The sequence below is a fragment of the Anabrus simplex genome, chromosome 2, assembly GCF_040414725.1.
Source record: "Anabrus simplex isolate iqAnaSimp1 chromosome 2, ASM4041472v1, whole genome shotgun sequence".
Lineage (NCBI taxonomy): Eukaryota > Metazoa > Arthropoda > Insecta > Orthoptera > Tettigoniidae > Anabrus > Anabrus simplex.
In genome coordinates, this window is record NC_090266.1 from 722583387 (window position 1) to 722591635 (window position 8249).

At 41.4% G+C, this 8249-nt stretch overlaps 1 non-coding gene across 1 annotated transcript; it reads left to right on the plus strand.

The window, feature by feature from the left end:
* The first annotated feature begins 5140 nt into the window (after nt 1-5140).
* Nucleotides 5141-5212, plus strand: TRNAE-UUC (transfer RNA glutamic acid (anticodon UUC)). Its single transcript has one exon. It is a non-coding gene; the product is annotated as a tRNA-Glu (tRNA).
* Nucleotides 5213-8249: the final 3037 nt, after the last annotated feature.

Genomic DNA, 8249 nt, shown 5'->3' on the forward strand with positions numbered 1-8249 from the left:
CTATGCTTATGTGTAAAGGAAAATGAACCTTAAATACTTTAAACTGTAGGAGTGCTTAAATTCGCCATGAAAACAACATCCCTACAATACGGTATAGTAAGGTCCCTATGCCTATACACGTCAGCATACGAAAATGAACACTACGAAAATTGTTCTGATGGACTACATATACACATGTGAGTGGGAGGCGTGACCAGTTTTATGGAATATAATGCGTAGGAAGAGCATTGTCACATACGAGGTTTCAGAAGTAAGCCAACGATATACTGAATGTTGGGTCCAGTTTTGACGCACTTCTCTTCAGCAAGAAACTAAGTCCTGTATGGATTGAGCGGGTTGCACTGTAGTTAACTAACTAGCTGTATCAAGCAGCCATCGGCTCGTCGCTGTCATAGTGAGAGCAAAAAAAAAAAAAAAAAATGCCGCGAAAAGAGTAAAAGTCTAATGCCCCTTCCATTAATTATACACAAGAGTAAAAAGGACATAAAATTTATTGACGTATCCATTATCATAACAGAGTGCCAGCGCAGATACCATAAAACGTATAGGCCGTGTAATGCAACACGGAATAATGTGCCAATGGAGCTTGAGGACGTCATGTTCAACTTTTACGCATTCCGATCCGAATGAGCTACATTTTTCGCTCAACGCTACCCCACTGAGATATACAAACAAATGTTTAATGAATTCTCCTGCAACTTTGGGATAAAGAAAGGAAACGAAAGAAAAAAATTGTTGTGTTACTTAGTTCAACGTAACAAACACAACAGGGTAAAAGTGATGGTAAAACAAGTAAACTCGTGTCCTCATCGGAATGACGACGATAGTAGGAAGTGGCATCGAAATTTACATGTTTCATGTATTTTAGAATGGCTTTCATACGTCGATATTGTAAAGATTGTAAGAAACATGCTGCGATCATAAGCCAAAATGAGAACCCACTCACTGAGAAGTTGCAGTCTCATGTAATGAAAACTTGCTTGAGTAACTCGTGAGCCAAATACTGTATACGCGTGTACAGTGACATAAGCGAAGTATTTGAAAAAAATTAATTCCCAATGGAAGATTTAGATTTCTGTTGGCCACAGTTGAACCATATGCAAAGGCTTAAAATTAGCGAACATTAGGGCAATAAGCTGAGAATCTATGACGTCAATAATATCAATAAAGCTCTTGGACACTAACATAAGGAGTAGACCACAGGAACACGCCATAGTGATTACATCCCTCCGCATTGGGTTGGTGTCAGGAAGGGAATTCGGTCGTAAAACAGGGCCAAATCCACATGTGCGACACAGTTCGCACCCGCGACCCCACAGGTGTTGGAAAAGAGGTAGGAGAAGAAGAAGAAGGAGAAGAAGAACCAAACCAAACCCCATGGCACTACAGCCCTTGAAGGGCCTTGGCCTACCAAGCGACCGCTGCTCAGCCCGAAGGCCTGCAGATTACGAGGTGTCGTGTGGTCAGCACGACGAACCCTCTCGGCCGTTAATCTTGGCTTTCTAGACCGAGAAGAAGAAGAAGGAGGAGATAATAATGTTATTTGCTTTACGTCCCACTAACTACTTTATAAGGTCTTCGGAGACGCCGAGGGGCCGGAATTTAGTCCCGCAGGAGTTCTTTTACGTGCCAGTAAATCTACTGACACGGGGCTGTCGTATTTGAGCACCTTCAAATACCACCGGACTGAGCCAGGATCGAACCTGCCAAGTTGGGGCTAGAAGGCCAGCGCCTTAACCGTCTGAGCCACTCAGCCCGGCGATGAAGAATAATAATAATAAGAAGAAGAAGAAGAATACACCAACATAAGGTGGATAATACTGAGGATTTTCAGCCACTGAAGTTGACCTGGATCCACTAATGCTAGCTGTAAAACATTTAAATATAAATAAATTTAATTATCAACAGACGAATCCATGCCTCTGTATTATTGTAAGTGTTTGCTAGGTAGTACGAAATCGAGCACAGACATGCAACATATTCTCTTTCACAGCAACGCAGGATTAACCCCAAATTTATTCGGATATCACTCGAACATATGTTTAATATATACATGTATACTTTCTGCACATGAAGGTGACAAAGTCATTATTGTGTAGTGAGAATCTTAAATATTCAAACTAACAACACTGATAAGGCATATCAGACATGAAGCCCAAATTGACTCCTGGTAAGACAGTGTTTAGAGTACACTATGTCTTGTGGTATGAGCGAGAACAAATTCGTTACTTCCATTAACCGTCTCAGTCTCATCCTTGGCTCTCACAATATAAAGTGACTGTGGTGTGAGCAAGAACAAATTTGTTACTTTCATTAACCTTTCTCAATCTCATCCTTGGCTTTCGCAGTGTGAAAGTGACGAAAGTATGAGCAATGGTAGCAAGGTCATTTCATATTCAGTCAGTCCTTGCGATGAATAGTGTCAAAGTAGAGTTGGATGGTGTGTGCGTTTCTGTGTACTTGGCAGACAGATATGTAATAGAACTTGCTGGCTCAGTAAAGAAAGTAACGAGCAACTACCTCACTCCTCATTTCCCTAGTACACTTCTTCACTGACGCTTAGGCAAACCGTAACAGCTGATGGAGGAGCTTTTAAAGATCCAACCAGCTTCGGACTGAAAACTCAAACTACATTAATACAAGTAAGGTAGGAGGAACTTTACGCAAACTGTTTTCAACAAACACGCAGGGGCTACACCAACTGAAGGGGAAGTGGTAATTATTCACATAATCAACAAATTAAGCAAGAAGTAATGTTCGAGGAAAACATCTCGCTCAGAATTCAGAAGTAGAAATTATAACGGCCCGACATTGAACAAGCAACGAAGTTGATTTGGATGAAGCGACTCATTGCTAGCAGGTTCATTAAGCGACTGTTCATCACGGAAGGAACTCGTTGGCTGCGCAACACATCATCCCAGCGTCTACTGATGTACGGTACTCTAATGTTACGTTTTCCGTTAATGATATTTTGCAGGCCTGTATGTAACACTAATCATATTTGTATTTCGTAATATTCCCCGCTAAACATGCCTCAGGAGAGTTTCTATAAAATGAACGCAGTTCTGCGCTAAATTACAATAATATTACAGGCTCTTCTACCTCATAGGGGAACAGGTATAGACAACCGACTTGCTCTACCATTGATCCTGCATCGAGAGATGTCTAAAATAGTTGATGCTATAAATTGTTAAAATTGCTTTAAATGGGAAAACAATTTACCTTCATATTCCTACTGTAGACTGCTCATAATTATTATGCGGTTTATTGTTTGTATGAAATGATCCTGATATTAATACTATCCTTTCATACCGCCAGGTAACAGCAGTCGCATGTTGTAAGAGTGTATTACTGCAGGAGTATAATTAGATGTCCCTCACATTACTCATAAAACGATATAGGCCTACGTTGAATGAAACACGTCATTCAGTGTTTTAAATGTCTTGTATTTCAACTCAAACGTCGTAATATTTTGTTTATAAATAGTGATTGACAAACTGAAAAGGTTATTCACATTCTCACTTTTAACAAGTCGACTTAAAACCTTTGACTTCTAACCAACCAGATGAGTGAGGAAAATTTCAAGGAAACACCAGAATTTGCCGCTCATAGTTGCATATTCCAGCATCAGATATTCGAACGATAAACATCCTCAGTTCTACCGCGGAGTTTAAATTAGTATTTGGGGACGATGACCTAGATATTAGGCCCCTTTAAACAACAAGCATCAATCAAACATCAAATTAGTATTTACTGCTACAAGGGTTGACTACTTGGCGACCCCGTGGTGTAGAGGTAGCCAACCCCTCACCCGGAGGCCCCAGGTTCGATTCCCCGCCAGGTCAGAGAATTTTACCTGGATCTGAGGGCTGGTTCGAGGTCCACTCAGCCTACGTGATTACAACTTAGGAGCTATCTGACGGTGAGATAGGGACCCTTGTCTAGAAAGCCATGAATTACGGCCGAGAGGATACGCCGTCCCGACCACATGACACCTCGTAACCTGCAGGCCTTCGGGCTGAGCAGTGGTCGTTTTGTAGCACATGAACTTTCGAGGTTGTAGTGCCATAGTTTTTTGTGAAGGGTTGGCTACTTAATTAAGAGACATCACAGAAATAGTGACCAAATAAAACGCATTTTAAGAATAATATTTCTTAATAAAGTTGAATTCAGTATGCGATAGGTGGAATAGGAATCGCCCTATTGTTAATATGTTATATTAGAATAAACTTTAGAAATAAGATGAAAAGTTACTAGTATTTATGGGATTAAAACATAAAATATTCTTAACAAAATCGTCACCAACATAGAATGGCTTTGTCCCATACTACATACCCTCGTATGTCATGAATCTAAATGAAATATACCCACGGGAATCAAGAGTTATTAGGACATAATGGTTTGAGGCACACGCTCGCTCGTCTTGGCGGCCTTATTCGTATAAAGAAGTCAGACCAAAATTGAAATCTCAGGCCTTTGATTTACATTCAACATAGCCTCTCATTCCTGTAAAAAGTGAAGCAGCGAGGCGTTCAACATACCGCTAATAAACAACGGGAGGATACACAGCGGAGACACACCCAAACCTACCTACATTCCCACCTAATTATCATAACTAGTTCTATCAAATAATTCATAACAGTCAAGAGAGTAAAGAAGGCAAAATGAAGTCCAGTGGAGATATCTTCAGAAATCCTATGCTAATAGTCTTGTTGAGGACGGAGCGTGCTTGTCATGCATTACAGGGCAAACCAACAGAAGTAGATACGAATCTTCCCAGCAACCAACGCTGGAGCACTGCAGAACAAAGAGCAACATTTCCTGCCGCAAGTACAAAAACTGTCAATTATAAGCTTGTCCCCTTCCATCACTGTCCGTCGCATTTCAAGAGAAGAGGGACCTTCATCAGGCAACCTGTACAGTAGATGTTAAAATATCATCGCCAGAGGACTACAACCTTTACTACAATCTGACAATAGGGAAACTCATCTCCATACAGGCTGTGAAGGTCCCTGGAGTAGAGAAAGTTAACGGAAACTATCAAGTGTAACCTCAGGACTGCGTGAAATGGAGAGGTTTGCTCAATATCTGCAGCGAGACTTGCATAAATATCACAGATATGGACCAGGAGTAACCTTAATCCCGTATGGTCTAGTGGCTAGGATACCTGGCTTTCTCCCAGGAGGCTCGGGTTCGATTCCCGGTACCGGAATAGATTTTTGTCCAGTCCGCGGTGTAGGGAGCAACGCGTCCGCCTGTCACTCGGCGGCCCCAGGTTCAATTCCCGGCCGGGTCAGGGGTTATTAATTGTAAATGTTTAATATCCTTGGCCTGGGAACTGGGTGTTTGTGTCGTCCTTAACGTTCCTTTCCTCACATTCAATACTTCCCACTTCCGCCATTTCCAAATACACGCAAGTTCGTAACATATGGTGCAAGTAGGGGCAAAAGATCTTTCTAGGTCGACGCCCCGAACAAATAGAATTTTTTAAATTTAAAAAACCTTAAAATTTATGCAACTCACCTACATACCTGTAGAGAGGGCTAGGTGATACTTTTTGTATTTGCTTTACGTCGCACCGACACAGTTAGGTCATATGGCGACGATGGGACAGGAAAGATCTAGGAGTGGGAAGGAAGCGGCCGTGGCCTTAATTAAGGTACAGCCCAAGCATTCGCCTGGTGTGAAAATGGGGAAACCATGGAAAACCATCTTCAGGGCTGCGACAGTGGAGTTCAAACCCACTATCTCCCGAATGGAAGTTCACAGCTGCGCGTCCCCAACCGCAAGGCCAACCCGCTCGGTAGTTGTATACGATCTCCTCATACATCACATTGCATGATTAAGGGGATTAGGATAATTAAAATGTGGATAGGAAGTAATTTTTAAACTCGAAATTTCCATGCAGAGCCAACTGGCGCAACTAACGTAATATCGACAAGATTTGTGGCCCAAATATCCCTTGAAATGAGACGAAAGGAGGCCCAGGACGTTTAAAATCACAGTTATGTCGCGAAACCCATTCTTTCATTATCTAAGAGGTCATGAATGTTCAAGGTCCGTTAAAACATGCATGTCGAAGTTTTCCATAAAGGCATAAACACCCCTTTCACTCCTATTGTTTTTCGCAAGTATGGATCGAACTAAGACCGTGGAGAATTTCAACTGATGTATTATGGTTGCAAAATTGTATTACCTTACTTTTTCCAGTTTACTCTCGATGTAAATTGCTGCTTAGACGGTTTGAACCATTCCTCAATTTATTTGTCCTGGTTCTCTCTGCCGTGGCCTGTGAATATTGGACGGCGTTGTTCATAGACTCTGTATGTATTTCCAATGAAATTCATTTCCAATTTTTTAATTGTGATCTGAGGAATCCTAGAATATCCGCTTTATTAGGCACAACATGGCATTTTGTGTTTTGTAAAGTCTTGGTATTTCGCTTCTTATTCCTAAATATTTTGCTGTCCGGTTCCATAACGAGATGGTTAGTGGGCTGGCCTTTGCTCCGAGAGATTCCGGATTCGATTCCTGTCTGGATCGGGGACTTTAAACTTCATAGGATAATTCCTCTAGCTCGGGGAATGGATGTGTGTGCCACCTTCAACATTAGAATTCATCCTAGGTTGGGTTCCGTAGTCACACACAGGCAGATCGCTTATAGGCGTCAACTCCAAACACCTGGATATCGATGGCTTACAGTACTTCTAAAACCTCGTAAATCTCAATGCACTTCCTATCCATTTTCTTCCTTAAGACTGATCACGCCTCCCAGCCACATATGGATGTACAGTCCATCAGAACAATTTTCGTAGTGTTCATTTTCCTATGCTTATGTAAAGGAAAATGAACCTTAAATATTTTAAACTGTAGGAGTGCTTAAATTCGATATGAAAACAGCATTCCTACAATACGGTATGGTAAGGTCAATTTTCCTTTATACGTTGGCATAGGAACATGAACACTACGAAAATTGTTCTGATGGACTACGTATACACGTGTGACTGGGAGGCGTGACCAGTCTTAAGGAATATAATGGGTAGGAAGAGCATTGTCACATACGAGGTTTCAGAAGTAAGCCAACGAATATTCCCATCAACCAATTGGAAATGATTTCGCAAGTGGACACTAAAAAGAATTGCTTCTAACCAATCATAATTTAACTTTCTCTAGTCCTATACTTTACATCTACAAATTTCAGTTTTACTCAAGTATGAATTTTTGTAATTTTGTAAAATGCGAATGCGTATTTCCTTTAGAAAAGTTGAAATAAGCGGTAGCGATATGGACACAATTAATCCAGCATTCCTTCTTTCGGTAGTACAACGAACTTGAAGAATGAGACTTACTCCACGAGGGCGTAGCCAATTTTCAACTTAACTTGACCTGGCAGTTTAGAGCGTGGATCGCTTCATAGAACAGTGTTAGTGCGTTGGCGTTGGATAAAACATGTCTGGTCAAGGAGCAGTTTGTACAGTACGTACTGTACGTCATGAAACCCGATGCCCATGTGAGTTCACTCACATCGTTACAAGGCTAAATCCCACCACAACACCCCGGTCAATATTCTTCACTTTGAAGTAAGAAGCTGTATAAGCTGACAAATCATTTAAAATCAATCCTGCTAAAGCATGTATGCACCAGAAATTGTGGGAAGGTAACGAGATGATAATGGAAGCGTACAACGAAACACAGGAAAGAAGAATGAAGATGAAATATATTCATAGTTCACAAGAGAAGAAATTAGACTCTGAACAATATCGAAGTGTGCATTTCAATGGTTATAACAGCTCCTTAACAGTTAACAACACTGCTGAAAACTACACAATCTTGATAAATGGAAAACCGCGCTCGATAGCTGCAGTCGCCTAAGTCCGGCCAGTATCCAGTAATCGGGAGATAGTGGGTTCGAGCCCCACTGTCGGCAGCCCTGTTTTTCCGTGGTTTCTCATTTTCACACCAGGCAAATGCCTGGGCTGTACCTTAATTAAGGCCACGGCCGCTTCCTTCCAGTTCCTAGGCCTTTCCTATCCCATTGTCGCCATAAGACATATCTGTGTTCGTGCGACGTAAAACAAATAGAAAAAAGTTCACAGGCTCAGTGTTAAAATCACGACATGAAAAACAGTTGAAATGTCTCCGAAATCACTCAAGCTAACCAATACTGTATAGTCTACCCTTCCAGCCTAACAAATTGGGTTCATCAGGAAGAGACGACACGGAGTTAGAAACGTTTGAATGTATCCTAA